The 21,922-nt window shown below is 34.4% G+C and overlaps 1 protein-coding gene across 2 annotated transcripts in view; it reads right to left on the reverse strand.

The window, feature by feature from the left end:
* Nucleotides 1–21,922, reverse strand: part of LOC129768828 (opsin Rh4) — a 276,388-nt gene that overhangs the window by 172,537 nt on the left and 81,929 nt on the right. The window lies entirely within an intron of this gene.

A 21,922-nucleotide genomic window follows, 5' to 3' on the forward strand; every position in this document is an offset into this window, starting at 1 on the left:
ACAATTGCTCTGTAACTGCGGAGCTCTAACAAGACGCAGACTTCAACACCTTGATTGAGTTATTCTGGAGCCCAAGGAAATTTGGTCTGCGTCGCTGATCAGGATTATATATTTTATCAAACAGATTATTCCTGATTGCCACCTATCTCGCTATAGCTTTCAGTCTACTATTTCATCAATAAGTAGTAGATAAGCTGGAAGTGTAGTATAAAAAAGGGATATACCACAATACTTCAAAATAATGGACGCAGGGGGAAAATGATTGTAACATGAAAAAAAAATAAATCAGTTAATCAATTGTTAGAATATGGGTTGCATTTTAAACTATTAATTCATTGTTTGTTAGATTTTCACACGGATTATTTAAAATACCCGGTTTATTTTTACGCGGATTTTGGAATTCACGCGGTTTTTGTTTAGGCGGCACATATCTCCCGCGTAAAAAGCGACTTCCTTGTACTTTTCAATGGTTTATTTCAGCTTGCCCTGTTTATATGTATGTTTGAGTGTCTGTAGGGTTGTCTCACATTAATTGAAATTTGACCCCATTTCTGATCACGGATTGATCTGAAATTCGGAACATACCTTTGATTCTATTGTCATTATAATACTGGTATCAAATGAAATGAGTTGACTAACAGCATACAGCAAATCATCAAAATATTCCGAAGAAAGTTGGATAAGAAATAGACATTTTAAAAAAAGTTGAATGGTTTTATTGTAGAGAAGTATACTAATGATCAGTGGCGTCGAGTGAAGCTTTCGCACCCGGGGCGGAAGAGTCGACCCCTCATCCCGCCGTCAGAAAAGGAATCAACCAAGTTTATTCAGTTTATTCATACAAATTCGGTTCATTCTGCACCCTCAAAATCGTGTACCCGAGGGCGGTCCGCCCCCTCCGCCCGACTCTGTCCACGCCACTGCAAATGATACAGAAAATTTACTAAAAACTAGAAAATAAAATAAATAAAAAAACTTTTTGTGTTAAACGGTTTAATGTACCGTTCTGAATCGTATTTCGGACAACATCATATTTCGGACACTTTGAGCTAATATCTTGAAATGCTTCATGCACTGATGATATAACTGTAAAAATAATATCACAATTGCTTCTGTAGAGTAATCCCTTGGTTTCACTATCACTTCATTTGAGAATTACATTTGAATTATTACATAGCAGGAAAAAATTCAACACCACTACTCATTATCGTTTGTGTTTGACGTTTGTTTAGCGTGAGCACGTAGAATTTACTCGTTCATAAATTTTTAAATTTCTCCCGTGTTTCATCAGTACTCATTATCGTTAACAGTTTACTATGATTGCTTGGTAAATGTTTCGCAGTTGACTATAAAATATAATCAAGCGTAATGTAATTTTCGCCCAAAAAATTACGAAATAAGGTGTCCGAAATTTGAATTCAATCTGTCCGAAGTTTGATTTAGTGTCCGAAGTTAGATTCTTATTCGCTTCATTTGAAAAGCATTTTATTCGATGATTTTCTTATGTTTTCAATCAAATAGGTACCAAAATAGAAAGCTTAAATACATATTGAACTAATTTATAAAAATTATCAACCAAATAATACTTGTGCGTAAAGTTTAGATCTGTTTTCTGCATCATATGCCTCCGAAATATGATTCGGAACGGTACTAAAACCTACATAATAATTAGGCAAGTAGCAGTTAGTAGTTATCACATCCGTTCCTTCATTAATCTAGGGCAGGGTTTCTCAAAGTGGTCTTCCAAGGGGTCGCCACAAACGAAAATTGATTTTAGGGGTCGACGAGGTCTAAAAATCGACCCCTATTAATTAACACTTGTTCTTATTTGAAACTTTCATGATACTGTATAAGTTATATTACGTGAAGCAATTTTTTACAATAATGACTAATATTTTAGTAGAACGAATGGAGCCATGATCAAATTTAAGTTCAAACAAACATAACAACCTAAATATTGCAAGTTGTTTGCAAAATAAGATTTATTCATAGGATTCATCAAATTAAACGTAGTACTCTTCAGCTAATTGAACTTCTACGTATACCGTTTGGCAAAATTCTGATAACAATTTGCTACGATAACATCGATTGAACGCGTTCAACTGACATGTCAAGATAAAAAATGAGTGCTTGAAGTTCAACAAATCAAGCAAATTTGCGGTTCATGAAGTACGTACACTTGGGAGATGCAATAAATTCAGAGGGAAATGTAAAATAAATTGATCGTTTAGCCATTCTTTCGTTCACATATTTTGGAAGTCCATGAGAAATGAATGAAATGAACAAGGCATCATACCATACGACTTGCAACAAAGAAAGTAATCTTTTCACAATACATGAATTGACCAATATTGGGATTGGTTCGCATCTGAATTCGGAAATTGTTTGATTTAATCACTGGTTTAATCAATAATTTAACCAATACACTCAAATATCTACCAAGCCAACGGTAGCCCTAGGTCAACCTTGCGGTTGTATTTTAGGTATAACCCATCCATAGTTTTTGACGTAGGATTTCGTTTTTCCAGAATATATTTTAATCTTCGCTTTGTGATTTTCAAGTTAGTTTCAAAAATTAATTACCTACTTAAGTATTTGTATGTAATGTGTATTTAAAAATTATTAGTAACACTTGATAATTACTGAATTTCATGTATATATTTATTTTGTTGAATTTTAAAAAGAAAATAAGGTTAAGTTTTTTAATTTCATCAACCGCAATGTTTTTAAATTGGTAAGTATTAGGTATGAATAAGAAAAAACTACAGATTTTTAAAGAAATTTGGCTATTGGGGTCTTTGGTATCACTTAATTCTTGAAAAGGGGTCTCTGGCCTAAAACAGTTTGAGAACCCCTGATCTAGGGAAATGATTAGACTAAAAAAAAAATCGTGGGATATATGATTTTTTTATCCCATTTATTTATTTATTAGGCTCATTAGCATTTTAGTTGTAACAGAGCCGGGGTTTAATCGTGTACATGTACATATGTTTATGTTTCTATAAATGGTAAATTACACAGTAGTTAGTAGTAGCCATTTAGGCGTTAAGTTTTTTGTTCCATTACACTATGGTAAATTACACAGTAGTAGCCATTTAGGCGTAAGGGTATTCTTTCTGTTCTTCCATTGTGCAGTAGACTGGACAGCGGAGACAGTTGATATTGATCATTGTTGGGTTATTTATAGAACAGCAGCCCGATGTTTCTTGCAGAGCAGTTGTATGGATGAATCGATCTTTGTTCCACCGTGGATCGATTTCCATCGCTGATGATGGTTGAGTGGACGTAGTTATTCTATAACAACACAAAGATGGTCAATTGAGGGCCCTGAGTTTGAACTCACGATCGATCGCTTGGTAAGCGAACACGTCACCAAGTGGCTACGAAGACCCCCGAAGGAATATATGATGAAACAACTAACTGTGGATAATGGAAACCCTACGTTTATTTCTTACCTAATTTTCTTCGGAATTTTTTCATGATGTACTGTATTCTATTAGTCAAATCATTTCATTTGATACCGATATTGAGGGGATTGCAAAAAATACATAGTCGACCATTTAGTGGTGGCGCCCTTTTTGAATTTATGTTGTTTATTATGTTTTGTGTTCTTCATGTCAAGTCATTCAGCCATTTTTTAGCGACGGCCAAATTTGAATTTTTCAGAATCAAGAAGCAATTTGACAGGATGTTCTTTAATTTGACAGAACAGCTTATCGGACGGAACCCCGTTGTTATCGGTGGGGATTTCAATGCTTGGACAGTGAAGTGGGGGAGCAGACTAACCAATGCAAGGGGATTTAGCTTGCTCGAGGCCCTGGAAAAGCTGAATGTAAAACTGGTAAATGAAGAAAGATCCATCAGCACCTTCCGTAGAAACGAGAAACTATGTTCTATGTTCTAACTATGTTCTACTAGTCAATCCCTTTCATTTGATATCCATAATGGTGGGGTTTTGAGAAAATATAAAATCCGTCATTTTGTTGCGGCCGCTATCCTGGATTTTCAAGATCATGGAATACGTAGTTTTATAATGGCACCAGAGATAAAGATTTTTTTGAATTTCAGATCAATTGCTCAACGGGAAGGGGGTTAAATTTCTATTAATGTGGTACAGCGCTACAGACAATGTTTTAAAGTTACAAACTCACAAACATGCAAACGGGTCAAGCTAGATAAAACCGTTTAATAAATAAGTGCAAATCATAATTATATTACGTTTACCGAGAGAAAATTTGTTTTTTTTAGGATTCGATTATCCGGAGTGAAAAAAAATCAATACTCCGGATAATCGAGTTCGACCTGTACTACGAAAATAAATCCCTCGGAGAAAAATTGTCATGCTTTCTACAATTAGAAAAATGCTCACAAAGAACATTCATAGCTGCCATCACACAAATGCACAGTATCTAAACCATTGTTTCGCAGCAGGAAATCATGTATTATGACCTCTCTAGCTCCAGCGAACATATGCACCAGCTATTTACCCCAAAACGTGGTTCCGTTTTGTTCGACTTCAATTCCCGACATTAGGGCCATTTGTTCACAATCTCTAGGTTGTGGCGCTTGAAAACTATTCATGCGCTAAAACAATGGATGATATTCCATTCTCAAATGGCACTGCGCGCCCGTTGAGAAACCAGTAAATAGGGCTGCTGCTGCCGGCATGTTTTATTTTGCGGTGGTTTTCCTCCTCTCAACACACAGCAACCGGCCGTAATTATTCCACAAATGGTCTCCCGGTTATGACGTTCTTCGTGACAGTGGCGGATACGCATTGGGAGCTACCCACTAAGCTCCACGGTTGGTTAGTTATGTTGATTCATGCAAAAGTAGAAATACTACGTGATGAGAATCCGAGAATTTATTCACCAGCACTCTGTGTAAATTATTACCACTGGGATGTTTTCGGCAAGTCGGAGGAAAGCTTCCGAATAAACATCGGACTGTGGAAACAGTGTTTACGAGAGTTGTAGAATATTTCTTCAACAAAAACGAATTAATTTTCCACATGGGACTGCCGATTTCTGGCCAACATTTTTAAGTGTAAACTGAAACATATTTATTCAAGTATACATCCGGAGGAAAAGTCAGATCTGTTGCACTGATTCAAAAATTATCATAGGAGTAGTGGGGGCAAATTGGTCACTTGTTTGGTAGTATAACTATTGACTGTAGATGTCGTATTGATAGTTCCCTTATGTTTGAAGAATTTTATGCTTCAGTGGAGCTGTTGCATGTCAAAATATAAATAAAAACAAAAATCGCTCTCTCGATAGCTATTCGGCCGTAGTTCTGTGTGCATCGTATCTAAGGAATTTCTCGTGAAATTTAGTTTACTCAATTTGATATGTTGTACAATTTTCTAGGAGATTCTAGGAGAGATGAACAGACATTTTGTTTAATCTTAGCGATAAATAAGCATAAAAATTACTTTGGTGTTTGGGGGTAAAGTGGTCATAGGTGAATAACGACTTACAATGTTCTGTTTACTAAAGCTGATATACCTCATCACATTCTGCTCTTGAAGAGGTTCCTTTTGTGGCTTTGATTCTAGAAAAATATGCCACTCCAACTAAACCAAGCTTCATTATGCGGAACTTTCTGTGTTTCTTACTACGTTTTTGTATGCATGAGAAAATTTAAATTGAGACTCTAGGTGAATAGACCAAGCTTATTTCATACATGTACTTACTATATCAAATATGATTCGAACAAACTTGGACGAAAAAACGTATAAATCTATCCTATTTAGCTTGATATGTACGAGTTACCACTTAGCCTTCAAGCAAACCAAATGTCCGTTTTTTCGCCTTTTTTCTAATGATGAAAAATGTAATATTTCGAATTTTTATAGTAAAAGCCGTTTGCTATATTGAACAACAATAAGAACTATAATATTCTTCGAAAAACGAGAATTGAAACGGTACGTGGACGCTGGAAATGGACACATTCCTGAGGGTGACCACTATGCCACCACTTCCCCTATCTGGTGGACGTTCCAGGATTAACAATGCGATGCATTTGAATAGCGTATATTTTTATCTTTACTTGTTGTCATGTTTATCACGCAAGTTAATCAACTAATTTTCTCTTCTCTAAAGTTGTATCAATAATAGTTTAATATTAAAAATCCTCATTGCTTCACGCTCAAATATAATTCAACATATTATGCGCCTGAGTGTTATTTACGTCAAGAGATTTTTTCTTTTTTCGGAATTTTTTGGCAGTTTTTTGGGGAATTCTTTTCGATTATCTTTTGACGTAGAACTACGTCTTTCATGAAGGGTGCCAAATCAGAAAACAGGTCACGTTTTTATGAAATAATGTTAACGTTAATAATTATTTTTGCGGCGAACGGATTGTAACGATTTGCAAATCAATCGAATCGGAAATTTTCTAAGATTTGTTTTATATGCTATACATTACTATCCCATAGTCTATATATGGTTTAAATTGCTGAAAATTGGAAGCAATCTCATTTCTCCGTACATTTGTTCTGTCCATTCGTGTGCTTTCTCGAACAGAGCTGTCAATAACGAGCAACTTAGAGGTAATCGTAAGATTTAAAGTCTCTTTGAATAAAGAAAAAGAAGAAGAACGAAGGGTAATATTTATCTAGAGTGTAAACAGTGGATCTCGGTGAGGCAAACTTTCATTCTTCGTGAGGACACCGACTGGACAACACCGTTGCTGGGCGAGCTGGACAACGAGGGATCGAGTGCCTTTCTCAAGGCAATTGGAGCGAAGGAGTAATAAGAGGAAAGAGTAGAGTTTTCCAAGGACCTTTTTGAAGGCTAAAGACGAATGAACTAAAGAAGTAGAAAGTCTCTTTAATTCAACAAGGAAAGGGAAGGCAAACGTTCAGTATCGTTCTAGATACGAAGCAATAAACATCGCTTGTTGTTCCCTGTTTTGCGCCATCACATGTCTTCGTTTCGGACTAAGCTGTGGACGCGACCAAGTTACTCACTCGCTGATGTCTCTGGCATTGCAATCATTGCATCAAACTGACGTAATTGGATTAATGTTTTGAGCTACACAATTGTATGGGGAATCATCAAGCTAGGCTATCGTCGGCTCACCATGAAAGTAAATGTCGTTCTGGAATTGTATGTGATTTGGTTTCGCTCGCCAGTAGCAAAACTTTCTTCACTAAGGATGACAGGTGCGCTTATCTTAAGCATGAGAAAGTAATGCAAGTTTTTTCGAGGCCAGTAATATTAACAGAAGCGTTTCTTTTGAGAATAGCGCAAAATGATGAGAAATGTTCATATTTCTAGTAGCTTTGGGCCACCAATGTATGGCTATGTATGCATGCTATGGCAAACGCTTGTTTGGCGCTTGATTGACGTTGTACGAATGATACCTAGAGGTGCGATTCCACTGAGGCAATACTTAATAACAGGTAGCATGATATTTGATGCTTGCAATTATTGTCATTGATTTTGTTTCCATACGGCGCCAAAGATGTATTGATGTAGGTATAAGATGTGTAATAATAGTCCTAGTGCAACATGTATACAATCGACTGTAGCTGAGTCTATGTCAATTGCAAAAAAGGCCACCGGAATAGCGCTCGAGGTAAATTTTCAATGCATTGACATGAAAAAAATTGCAACATACGATAGGGCTAGTGTATTGTTCTGCGAGGGCGAGAATAAACCATCAATCAATTATCGAGAATTGATTCTACAATAAATAAACCATTTCAGGGCGATCAAACCATTCTACTAAACTTGTAAAAAACTTGTAAAATTTCACAGCATTATAAAATAATATCCGAATTTATAAACAAGCGACATATAATAAATAACAGCGTAGTTCTACGTCAACAATGCGGTCGTGTCTTGGACATAACCTCCTATAATTTTTTTTTCAATAGATTTCGATATCTCGTTCTATAAATTTTATGGTGACTGCTTGAAATCGACAACTTTCCCCAACGTGTATAGGATACGTGATTCAAATGACTGGATAATGTTTATGATCGAATTTGAAAGTTCATCATTCATACAAAATTTATAATTTGATTAATGAAAAGGTGAATCTATATATCTTCTTCATAATATATATAAAAATATAAAAATATATAAGGTCTTTCTGATTAAACGCTCACGCAACAAATTTTAATAACTTCTACAAAAGTGAACCGATTTTTATTAAAAAAAAAAAACGAAAATCAAGCTTATTTTAGGACATTTTCGATATGACCACCCCTTTTTTCAATAACGCGTTTTAAATGGTGAACTAAATTCTTCATGCACAAATCTAACATTACGACTTCGATGCTGTTGGAAATCCGAGTTATTTCTTCTTTAAGTTCCTCCAAATTTTGTGGCTTATTAACATAGCAACGGTCCTTCACGTACCCCCAGAGGAAGTAATCGACGACGAGACATGTTGAAATTATTACCACAAGAGGATAAAGTTTCATTAGGCCTTCGGTTGCTCGAGTAATACGATTTCACTAAAAATACACGTTATTGTAAATTGTACATCTAACAACCGATCATACTGAACGAGTAGCCGAATATTATCGTCCCGAAGTGCGCAATGCAGTGTTACCATCGACGGAGCGAAAAAAAAAATTATAAGGAGCTATTCGATTTTTTTTTTGCGTAAGCGTTTAATCTGAAAGACCTTGTAGCACGCAACGCCGCACAGTGGGGCCGTTCTGAAAAAAGACGGTCAAAAATCTTTTCTCGTCTTACCTTTCATTTTAGAGGTTGGGTGTCTTGAGAGAAATAGTTCAGAATATTGATTCAGATAATTTGACGACTTTATTCAAACTCTTACTAACTAACAGTAAAAATTAAAAAAAAAATACTTTTTATACTTACGAGATATTTGAGTTATGTCTTCAGCAACATTGTACAGCTATAAATTTCATGAAACTTTGCTGAAGATACATAATATCGATCTATCAGTTTTTCAGAGATATAACTGTTTTTCTGGGGAGACTATTTCAAAACAAGTTTTTTAACTTAAGTTATACCTAAATTAAATTATATCAACTCAATATGTTCCACAAAGTTTTAGATAACATGAAAATACATAACTTTGCTTAAGACACTATTAGTGTTGTATGACACCATTGCGATGTACAGTGGTTATAAAGCAAAAATTTGTCACTTTTATTCATTAAATCATTCAAAAATGTGTTCAAAATGTCTGTGCATCAATACTCAACATCATTTTGTTCGTCAGGGTTTGGAGTATACGGTAAACTACTTTTGGAACTCGGGAACTCTCGGTAACATCGCTTTTTATACCAATTTTGACAGCACAATTTACTCTATTTTATTCTGTTTTCTCCATACTTCATCTACTATTGGTGTTTATTTGTATTATATTAATTTATAAATCAATTTTTGACTTATACAAGTTTGAGTTATAAAATTTTATTTAATTTTATAACTTATTTATATTTTGACATTTTTTTAGTAAAATTCTAAAAAAAATAACGAAATTTTATAATATATATATATATATATATATATATATATATATATATATATATATATATATATATATATATATATATATATATATATATATATATATATATATCGCCAGGCCCATATAATCAAACCATTAACCATACCCACGGCATAAGACGTGCTGTGACTGTAAACAACGGAACCGGATCGCAGCAGAGACCAACCGCGGAGGCATCAAATTATGCCGATTCAACATCTCTCTAAGTAATAATGATTTCCAACTCGTATTGTACCAAAAAGAAATTGAATAAAGATTCAGATTAAATTAGTGAGCCGACGAGAACAGTCGCGTTTTCCTTTTTAGCTTTAGCTTAGTTTAGTTAGTCTTTTTTTAAAAACTCCACTTCCTCACATGGGAAGTTAAGTGGCGCAGTCGGTAGGATTAGTTAGCGCCCCGTGTTGAGTGTTTAGTGAAAGTGTTCCCTGAGTGCATATCAGATACAAAACGCAGCAGCTGACACATCACGGAGCTAACGACCTGCTTCTACATAAAAAGAACCCAAAGGATATGGGACCATTTCTTTTTCTAAGGTAAGAATTTTATTTTATTCTACTAAATAAATAAGAAAAATAAAAGTGAAATAAAACAATACATACCAATCACTCAATTACGATTTAACTATCTATCAAGTGCCAAAATAATTAAAGAGTTTATTCTATTAAATAAATATGAGATATAAGTGAAATAAAATACTTTCAAAAGAACAATAAGTACACCGTAAAATAGTGATTTGATTATTTACTTTTATCAAGTGCGGAATTAATTAAAGTAAAAATGGATGCGCATATTGCAGAATTGCAACAAGCCATCATGGACCGAGATGATCAAATTCAACAGCTTCAGCTTGAGATACAAGGCGCCGTTGAAGCAGTACGCGCTGCTCAACATGCCGCCCCACAAATTGTTGCTCCGCAAGCAGCACAAATTATTCAACATCAACCTGAACCTGTGAACGTTCAAAACGATGTTGCCAACAATTTTGCCAGAACAGAAACAATCATAAAATCTTTGCAAACACCACAAATCATAAGGGACATCGCTTGTTTCGATGGAAACCCAGTGAAACTGCACAGTTTCATCAAATGCATCGACAATTTAATTCCACTTCTGGCCGAAGCTAGAAATTCCCCTATATTTCAAGTCTGGATGCAAGCCATCCGTAGAAAAATAATAGGAGATGCCAATACCGTTCTGGAAATTTACGGCACCTCGACAGATTGGGACGATATTAAAAACACATTGATTACACATTATAGCGATAAGCGTGACGAAATTTCCCTCACGCGGGATTTATTTAAATCGAACCAGAGCACTACCGTAGAAGAATTTTATAGTCGGATTTCTCATTCAATTTCACTGCTAGTGAATCTTCTCAATTTGAACGAAAATAATGCTGACGTGAAAGCAGCGAAAAATTCATTTTATCAAGAATTAGGTCTAAAAGTATTTTTGGCAGGATTAAAGGATCCACTTGGACCAATCATAAGAGCGCAATGTCCAAAAACACTAAAGGAAGCGTTACGACTCTGCCTCGAGGAAGGAAATTATAATTATGTTAGAAACCCTTTTAAAGCTGCACCCCCAATTCCACCAAGACCCAACAATTCGATCCCAAATTTATTCCAACAATACCCTAGATCATCACAGCAACATTCTAGGCCATTCCAACCACCACATAGACAATTCCAACCACAACATTGAGCATTTCAACCACAACCTAGAGCATTGCAACCACCTTTCCATCCACCTCCAAGAGCTCATCACTCACAATCTTTCAATCAACCACGCTTCAACTTACCGAACCCCCAAAGGGACGCGTATGTACAAAGACCCAACGATCAACAACCGAGACCGGTACCGATGGAGGTTGACCACTCCATGAGAACTCGTCAAGTCAATTATATGAATAGACCCAACTTCCAAATTCGTCAGGGTTTGGAGTATACGGCAAACTACTTTTGGAACTCGGGAACTCTCGGGAACAATACTTTTTATACCAATTTTTACAGCGCAATTTACTCAAATTTATTCTGTTTTCTTCATACTTCATCTACTATTGATGTTTATTTGCATTATATTAATTTATAAATCGATTTTTGATTCTATCTGACTATCAGAGCTCAAATTTGAGTTATTTTGCAGTATTTTATTGCAGTTGGTGATAGCATTGGATATTTTTCGATTTTCGTTTTCTCAAGCTGCTTATCAGAGGGTTGGATGTCGTAAGCATTCTTACAGAAACATCCTGATTGCTGACCTCTCTGCAAGTTAAATTTTGAAGGTTTAGAATGTGTTTATATACCTTTTCTTGTTTTGTGTGATGCAGTATTCCACGGTACAAATATATATATATATATATATATATATATATATATATATATATATATATATATATATATATATATATATATATATATATATATATATATATATATATATAATTTCGATATTTTTTTTAGAATTTTACTAAAAAAATGTCAAAATATAAATAAGTTATAAAATAAAATAAAATTTTATAACTCAAACTTGTATAAGTCAAAAATTGATTTATAAATTAATGTAATACAAATAAACACCAATAGTAGATGAAATATGGAGAAAACAGAATAAAATAGAGTAAATTGTGCTGTCAAAATTGGTATAAAAAGCGATGTTACCGAGAGTTCCCGAGTTCCAAAAGTAGTTTACCGTATACTCCAAACCCTGACGAACAAAATGATGTTGAGTATTGATGCACAGACATTTTGAACACAGTTTTGAATGATTTAATGAATAAAAGTGACAAATTTTTGCTTTGTAACCACTGTACATCGCAATGGTGTCATACAACACTAATAGTGTCTTAAGCAAAGTTATGTATTTTCATGTTATCTAAAACTTTGTGGAACATATTGAGTTGATATAATTTAATTTAGGTATAACTTAAGTTAAAAAACTTGTTTTGAAATAGTCTCCCCAGAAAAACAGTTATATCTCTGAAAAACTGATAGATCGATATTATGTATCTTCAGCAAAGTTTCATGAAATTTATAGCTGTACAATGTTGCTGAAGACATAACTCAAATATCTCGTAAGTATAAAAAGTATTTTTTTTTAATTTTTACTGTTAGTTAGTAAGAGTTTGAATAAAGTCGTCAAATTATCTGAATCAATATTCTGAACTATTTCTCTCAAGACACCCAACCTCTAAAATGAAAGGTAAGACGAGAAAAGATTTTTGACCGTCTTTTTTCAGAACGGCCCCACTGTGCGGCGTTGCGTGCTACAAGGTCTTTCAGATTAAACGCTTACGCAAAAAAAAAATCGAATAGCTCCTTATAATTTTTTTTTTCGCTCCGTCGATGGTAACACTGCATTGCGCACTTCGGGACGATAATATTCGGCTACTCGTTCAGTATGATCGGTTGTTAGATGTACAATTTACAATAACGTGTATTTTTAGTGAAATCGTATTACTCGAGCAACCGAAGGCCTAATGAAACTTTATCCTCTTGTGGTAATAATTTCAACATGTCTCGTCGTCGATTACTTCCTCTGGGGGTACGTGAAGGACCGTTGCTATGTTAATAAGCCACAAAATTTGGAGGAACTTAAAGAAGAAATAACTCGGATTTCCAACAGCATCGAAGTCGTAATGTTAGATTTGTGCATGAAGAATTTAGTTCACCATTTAAAACGCGTTATTGAAAAAAGGGGTGGTCATATCGAAAATGTCCTAAAATAAGCTTGATTTTCGTTTTTTTTTTTTAATAAAAATCGGTTCACTTTTGTAGAAGTTATTAAAATTTGTTGCGTGAGCGTTTAATCAGAAAGACCTTATATATTTTTATATTTTTATATATATTATGAAGAAGATATATAGATTCACCTTTTCATTAATCAAATTATAAATTTTGTATGAATGATGAACTTTCAAATTCGATCATAAACATTATCCAGTCATTTGAATCACGTATCCTATACACGTTGGGGAAAGTTGTCGATTTCAAGCAGTCACCATAAAATTTATAGAACGAGATATCGAAATCTATTGAAAAAAAAATTATAGGAGGTTATGTCCAAGACGTTCCTAGAAAATCCTTTTATATCAAGTTCCTAGAAATCCTTTTATATCATCATTTTATATAGCCCCATCTAAAAAAAGGCATTACTTCTTAGTTTACCAAGAATACGGAGACAAAGAATATTAGAAATATGCAAACTTTATATTGCAGAACCTTCTGGTAATTATCTAGAAGGTTGTTATACAAACACGCAACAACTGCATGAAATGTAAAGAATTTGTTTGTTTCGAGCATGCAGTTATGCTATGTTCTGATTCTTACTCCATTGAAACCACAATCGATTAATTCGTTTTGATGTTATTTTATAGCTCTTTATACTTCCATGAATTATACTCAGTTGCTTACTTTTTATTAATAACAGTGAAAAATTTGATTTTTGTTATTTGTGTTGGAGTATCAAAATTTACTCTGTTTTGAGGAGGCTGAATTAGATGACTATGAAAACATAATAAAGACGAAGAAAACATATTTTTTGGAGTTTTTTCATTCAATCAAACCCTTTTCTTCAAATAAATTCCAATAAAGCCTGAAAAATACATAATGGCAACATTACAGAGAAGTTCAATTTTCGGTCTGCGACACCGTGCGCGAGTATACGTGTTATGATTTTGCTCGCGAGTACAGGAGGGTTAAAAACGAATTAAATTCCGTTTGAAATTTCACGGAAAAAACCTTCGCATGCAACCATCTTACCAGTAATTGACAGTTCAGCTGCTTTTATTAGTAATTGTGATACTTTATCTGACTTACCAATACATGTTTACATAGTTTTAGGCATACATAAACAAGTATGAGTGCATTGAATACCCGAAAAAACATAAATATTGGTTTTTGTCTACGACTCAACGCACTGTGCATCGTGTGCAACGCTTCCCATCCACCAATTGTGTCACATGTTGATGGTTTTCCAAAAGTGTCAGCCTGTGGTTTCAGAGCTTCACTGATGTGGTTCTGCCACAACGGACTGAGAGATCAGGCCACGCAATGACATAACCCATTCTGACATGCGAAGGATGCAACGAACAACATTCGATACAGTTCAGTATTGTCAGGTGCTCTAGTTACGTTTCCATACAAGATATAAGGTAAACAAACAAACAATTCAGAAATTTGCAATGCTTATCCTTGGTGCAGTTATTGTCAAGCTTCTGGTTATAAAGATAATTTGATAAAAGTGAAATGGATACTTTGATACTCTATATCCACAGTCTCAATGTCAATATTTTCACTGGATATAACCTGAGAATGTGTATCATTGAATTAATTTCACTTCATCATTCAGCCCGTATTCTTTGTTCAGATGCTCAGAGAAATTCACATAATTAATTATATGCAGGATAACGGTATGCTGGGAATAATTGAACGAGAGACAACTGAACTGAAAACATTAACCTAAAAAACCACAACACTACCGTCGTCTGCTCGATGCTCCAATATAATCAGAAGAAGAATAGATGGTTACATCCTTAGAGGCGAATGAACTGCAAAGTTTAAAGCCTCTTAAAAACAAAGAAAGAAGAAGATGGTTACATTTACACAGTTCAGTCAAGCGTGGCAGGCAAATTGCTCCTTGAACACTGTGAAAATTGCATTTCACTGCAGCGTTTACTTCGGCGGAAAATGGGTGGTTACACGGTAAAACGAAGTTGGGCTTATATTTGTTTCGACTTTTGACTGATTCTTTGTCAGATTGAGGTTTGCGGATTCTCAAAAAATAATCGAAATAAAACGAAAGTAAATATTAGCTTTCCAAACAGTTTCATTTTTGTGTGTACCTAGACTCCAACCCCCATGACTCAGCGTAAGCTCATGCAAGGATACGGAACCGATTTATCCACATTTGCATTTTTTTTTTGCTATTTTAAATGCTATTTTTACATCAGAAAGACCGAACTTTCCTCCCGGGGGGATGGGAAAGTTCCATGATTAAAATTCACATGCATTTCTAGTAAGAAAAACACGCTGAATTAGCCAGAAAACAAGTAAAATTAACAAGTCAAAATTTGTTTATGCCAGTGATGTTTTAGAGGTTTTCTTTATTTTGCTTACAAAAATTCATCATTCATTCTATTATTTTAGTTAACCAAATTTGGGCCTCCCCACAACATTATGTTTGATCTTCAATTGTCAATGCATTTGGAAGATCCATGAAATAAAATTGCACGATAGCAGTTTGATGTCGAAGAGCATCGAGCAGAATGAGATTTTGCAGAATTTGTTGGTTAAAACAATATTCAGAATGAATTCATCGAAAAATATCGAACGGGGTGTTTTAAGATATATATAAGTGTTTAATAACTTTGTCGATCATCATATTTCTAAAAATGACTGCCTTCGAGCATGAGACCTTTGATAATGAAAACATTCAAAAAAAAAAATCCCCGCATTCAGAATTTTTGGGAAAAAAACCAGAGAAGGTATGAGCAGCGTCCGATTAGTATGACGTGACTCGAAAGCAACGGTTCGATGCGCATAACACATAATTAAGAAGGTCCGCAGCTTCAGTTTGCTTGGAAAACCCCATCCTCAATCTAGTTACACATATTCTGTGAGAATAACGCCTCTGTGCTACAACACAGCACAGTCACGTAACAACGTACATTTCTCTTCGCGTCATTAATTTTTAATATCTTCAATGCTCCATTCCGGTGAACGCTGTAAATTTTCGTTACGAAATGCAGTACTATTGTAAATAATCCTTCTACTAATTGTGTTTATCTTGGTGCTAAGATGTTGGTTCTTTCTGTTTGTAATCTGTCTTCCAATCATCGGCTTTGTTCATCAAGTCAATACGAAATTGTGTATCTTTTCACCAATAGCCATGGTCGAAGGTGAAGTCTACTCGGAATGTTTATTTTGATGAGTTTTAGTTGATCGTTCAAAATGATTTTATGCTAAATCTTATGCTCTTTGTTACATTCATGCAAGTATAGCAATTATATTCTCTATGTTATAGCTAAAAACTATTACTTGCATGTCATAACTATTAACTATCACCTCATAGTTTTAGTGTTTCTACGATGCCTTAGTTTTCTATCACATAGCTCACTATATACTAGAAATAGCATCCGTGGGGCAGCACCTTTATTAGCAGTTTTACTTCTACTGCTACTTCATTTCAAACATGCCAAAAACGATTGTGTCACTTTTACTCGAAGGAATAAAAATACCAAAATCCGACATTTACCCGAATGCAACATCTTCCCGAATGTACTACACTGAAGTCGCTTTTCACGCGACTTTTTTTACGTGGTTTTAGAAATTTACGCGGTTTTTTTACGCGACACGTAAAAAATCAGTGTGCGTATTGATGTGACTTTTCACGAAATAAGTTTTCATTGTATCACTAATTAGAAGCTGAGAAATAAAAGGAGAAACAGATATCATGATTGTAGCATGCATGGTATTAACGCGGATTTTGTATCATGATTGTAGCATGCATGGTATTAACGCGGATTTTGAAATTTACACGGTTTTTTCACGCGGATTTTGATATTTACGCGTTTTTTATTACGCGCCACGTTATTAGAATCCATTGACTGGTATCCAGAAACTCATAAATATAATGCACGAGAGCAAAAACGAGAGGGAGCGGCGCACAGTGGGCCGTTCTGAAAACAGATGGTCAAAAATCTTTTCTCGTCTTACCTTTCATTTTAGAGGTCGGGTGTCTTGAGAGAATTTGTTCAGAATGTTGATTCAGATAATTTGACGACTTTATTTAAACTCTTACTAACTTACCGTAAAAATTAAAAAAAAATAACTTTTTATATTTGAGTTATGTCTTCAACAACATTGTAGAGTTTTTTAAATTTCATGGAACTTTGCTGAAGATACATAATATCGATCTATCAGTTCTTCAGAGATATAACTGTTTTCTGGGGAGACTATTTCAAAACTAGTTTTTTAACTTAAGATATACCAAAATTACATTATATCAACTGAATATGTTCCACAAAGTTTTAGATAACATGAAAATACATAACTTTGCTTAAGACACTATTAGTATTGTATGACACCATTGCGATGTACAGTGGTTACAAAGCAAAAATTTGTCACTTTTATTCATTTAATCATTAAAAATGTGTTCAAAACGTCTGTGCATCAATACTCAACATCATTTTGTTCGTCAGGGTTTGGAGTATACGGCAAACTACTTTTGAAACTCGGGAACTCTCGGGAACAATGCTTTTTATACCAATTTTTACAGCGCAATTTACTCAAATTTATTCTGTTTTCTTCATACTTCATCTACTATTGATGTTTATTTGCATTATATTAATTTATAAATCGATTTTTGATTCTATCTGACTATCAGAGCTCAAATTTGAGTTATTTTGCAGTATTTTATTGCAGTTGGTGATAGCATTGGACATTTTTCGATTTTCGTTTTCTCAAGCTGCTTATCAGAGGGTTGGATGTCGTAAGCATTCTTACAGAAACATCCTGATTGCTGACCTCTCTGCAAGTTAAATTTTGAAGGTTTAGAATGTGTTTATATACCTTTTTTCTTGTTTTGTGTGATTTTATTCCGGAATTTTAGCAGTATTCCACGGTACAAATATATATATATATATATATATATATATATATATATATATATATATATATATATATATATATATATATATAACTTAACTTCCCATGTGAGGAAGTGGAGTTTTTAAAAAAAGACTAACTAAACTAAGCTAAAGCTAAAAAGGAAAACGCGACTGTTCTCGTCGGCTCACTAATTTAATCTGAATCTTTATTCAATTTCTTTTTGGTACAATACGAGTTGGAAATCATTATTACTTAGAGAGATGTTGAATCGGCATAATTTGATGCCTCCGCGGTTGGTCTCTGCTGCGATCCGGTTCCGTTGTTTACAGTCACAGCACGTCTTATGCCGTGGGTATGGTTAATGGTTTGATTATATGGGCCTGGCGATAACTTGTGGACCTGGCGATAACTTCTCCCTTTGGTAAGAATGAGACGTCCCGGCTCACTAAGGATGATTTAGCTTCTTCGGATGCTGTTATGGGATTTTCTGCTGGTTTTGGTAAACGATCTAAGAAAGATTCGTGTGGTTGAGGTTTTCCAAGAATTCTGATATTGATGCTTTTGGATTTTATTAAATACAGCACGATCATTATTATAACTCCCAGGATACTGACAATAGATAAACTCATTGATGAGTAATGGTGAATTTTATAGCTTTCCACCAATGAATCCAGATGATTTCTGTTGATAATGTGTAGATCTTCAATAGCGGTCTGGTTTTGGGTAATTTGTACTTCGATTTTCAAACCATCGAAAGGGAGTATTATTGGAATTTCGTTTCTGATTATTTCTGTGTTTGTAAATGTTGTTTTGTTCACCTCGATGCTGCAGTTATGAAACTCAATCAAAAATAATCCAGATAAATTTCTATCAGTAATTCCGCAGTTTGTTTTGATTTCCAGAGGAATCATAGATTTTAAAACGACATGGTGATCAGTTAGAAGCTTGATTTCATTTTTCCGTTCATATTTTTCAAACGTACAATTTCCAGTAAATCCTCGTAATATTTTTGAGAAGCATTTATCATCGCTGTAGTTTAGGAGCATGTCTTCGTTACAAATGTTGTTCTGCTCGATCTGCTGACATTCTCTCGTGATGAAGTAAGTTCCTATCTCGCTCGTCATTGCTTTGTTTGCTGGTATGTTCAATATCTTGTTTCCAACTGGTAAGGTTTCTAGTATCAAATTACTATATGTTACATTTTGAAGAGAAGGTATCTTGACTACAAATATCAGTTCAGATGAATTAAAAAATGCAGATATTTCAAGGAAGTCGTAAGCTTGCTCTATATTTTTGATTTCTATGCCTTTTTCTTCTAATCTTTCTATTGAAAACAAAAGTTCTTCTGGGTGGAGGATATGTTTCGAGATAATGTTAAGTTTTGCTAAATGAATCGACTCTGCTATGTCCTTGAAATGTGAGATTAAGTTATCTAGTAACATGTTGATTTTCATTACATCTTTGATTATTTGTATTTGTTTTGCTGTGTTATCCATACGAGCCTGATTGAAATTTTTGACAATGATTTCTTGCTGTTTATTAATTTGTTTTATAATTGTATCTATTCTGTTATTCAATTGATAATTTATCTTGGCTTGTTTGTTATTTTCATTGATAAGTTGATTGCCTTTAATTCTTAGCTCCTCCAAATCTTTAATAATTTCATTGTAATCTTCGTTATCCAAGTTTCCGGTGATAAATTTTATTCCGCTTCCCACAAAATTCAATAATCCTCTTTTGGGTCGTGGTTTATTCTGAAGGCTATGATAAAGATAGTTAAGATTATTAAATTTTGAAAGGATAATTTCGTTCAATTCCGATGTATTGCAAATATTCTTTATTCCGTCGATCATATTTTTTATCGTTATCAAAGTGGGGTGATAAATTTCGAAATCTATGATGTGGTAAATTTTGTGTTCCCCATCTTTGATGTAGTTTTTACCTGATGCTATTGCTAGCAGACCTGGATTGTGACTAAGTTCCATTATTTGTATGGTAGGTTGCCTGCCCATAGTTCCAGATACTAAAACGAGAAATAAGAGAGTTCGGACGGCGGTCCATATCCTAAAATAGAAAAATAGATTAGAGTTCATTTTATTACTTCCTTATTCTACGCATTTTTGCTTTATGTAGTTTCCTATTTTTATCGTCTTCATACGTTTGGTTCCTGTCTTCGACAACTTTAACAGGTTGAAACCATTCTTTAGTTTTTGCTTTAATACCCTGCCGTCTATTAAAAACTGTTTGATCGGCTTCAAGTAATGGTGGGTCTTCTCTAGATGCATTTTGTTGTTGATGTTGTTTCTGCTGTGTATCAGTAGCTCTAGCCTCTGCTTCTTTATAAATTTTGTCACGGTATTCCAAAAGCTGGGCTCTATCTAAAGGTCGTTCTTCTTCGCTTTTTATTCCGTAGAATATTTCGCGAGGTCTCATATTGGTAGAGCTGTGAATTGTATTATTGTACAAGCTACACGATATTTGAAACATTTCCTTATTGGTGACATTCTCATATTTGTCTTTATTGCATCTGAAAATTTCTTCTATTGTTGAATGGAATCGTTCTACCGTTCCATTTTGTTCACTGTAGTTGGTTGGTGTAAAATACTGTTGAATATGAAGTTTGTCTAGCATGTCCCGCATTTCAATGGATTTGAATGCTGGTTCATTATCAGATATTATCATTTTAGGTGTTCCGTATAATGAAATAAATTTGACAATAGCTTTTCTAATGTCTACTGTGGTTCTTGATTTAATAGGAAGTAGAAATCCAAATTTAGACAGTTTGTCTATAATTGATAAAAATAAATTAGGTTGGGATATTAACACATCAATGTGGATAATATCCAATGGTTGCTTTGGGATAGGGGTTTCGCCTAGAAGAATCTTATACGGTTTTCTCTCATACTTCATTCGATTGCAGGTATTACATAATATGATAAACTTCCTTATCTTAATTTTCATTTTTGGAAAATAGAATCTTCTTCTCATTACTGCCAGATTTTCTTGAATTCCACGATGTGCAATTTCGTGAGTTTCCTCAATTAAAGTATCTTGCTCCTCATCGGATCTCACGTCTATTAGTAAGCGTTGTGATATTCTAACCTTGAAAGTACGACATCTACTGAAATAATTTTTATAAACTATTTGAATTTGGTTTATGAGATTTTCTGGACATATTATGCAATTTGTGCGTCGAGGGTCCATATATTCTTTAAACATTTTAATTAGAAACGGTACGCCAAATATTACTTTGGTAATAGTCCGCCTGTAAACTCTGGGAAACACTTCTTCGAAAGTAGTACTTTCTTCACCAATTTTGAGTATAATTTGATTATGGAAATAATTTATGGGAGCCTCTGTGCATTGTATGAATTCTGAATCATCAGTATTCGCTGAATGCACGGTGATATCGTCGGAAGATGAATCAGTTTCATTAATGTTAAGTTCGTGGAAAACTCTGGACAATCCATCGGCTACCACATTCTGTTTGCCAGGTTTGTATTGGATGTCAAAATCAAATTCTGATAAACTTAACCGCCAATGAATGAGCCTTTGATTTGGTTCTTTGAGGTTTAGGCTGTAGGTGAGCGGTTTGTGATCAGTATAAAGTGTAAATCTGTTGCCATAAAGGTATGGTCTGAAATGTTTGCAACCCCAAACTATTGCTAATAGCTCCTTTTCTATGGTGGAGTAGTTCTCCTCGGATTTATTAAGGGTACGAGAGGCATAGGCAATTGGCCTATCTTTACCTATTGGCCCTTGCGAAAGTACGGCACCTATTGCGTGATTAGACGCGTCAGTGGTCAAAATAA

The sequence above is a fragment of the Toxorhynchites rutilus genome, chromosome 2 (genome assembly GCF_029784135.1).
Source record: "Toxorhynchites rutilus septentrionalis strain SRP chromosome 2, ASM2978413v1, whole genome shotgun sequence".
NCBI lineage: Eukaryota > Metazoa > Arthropoda > Insecta > Diptera > Culicidae > Toxorhynchites > Toxorhynchites rutilus.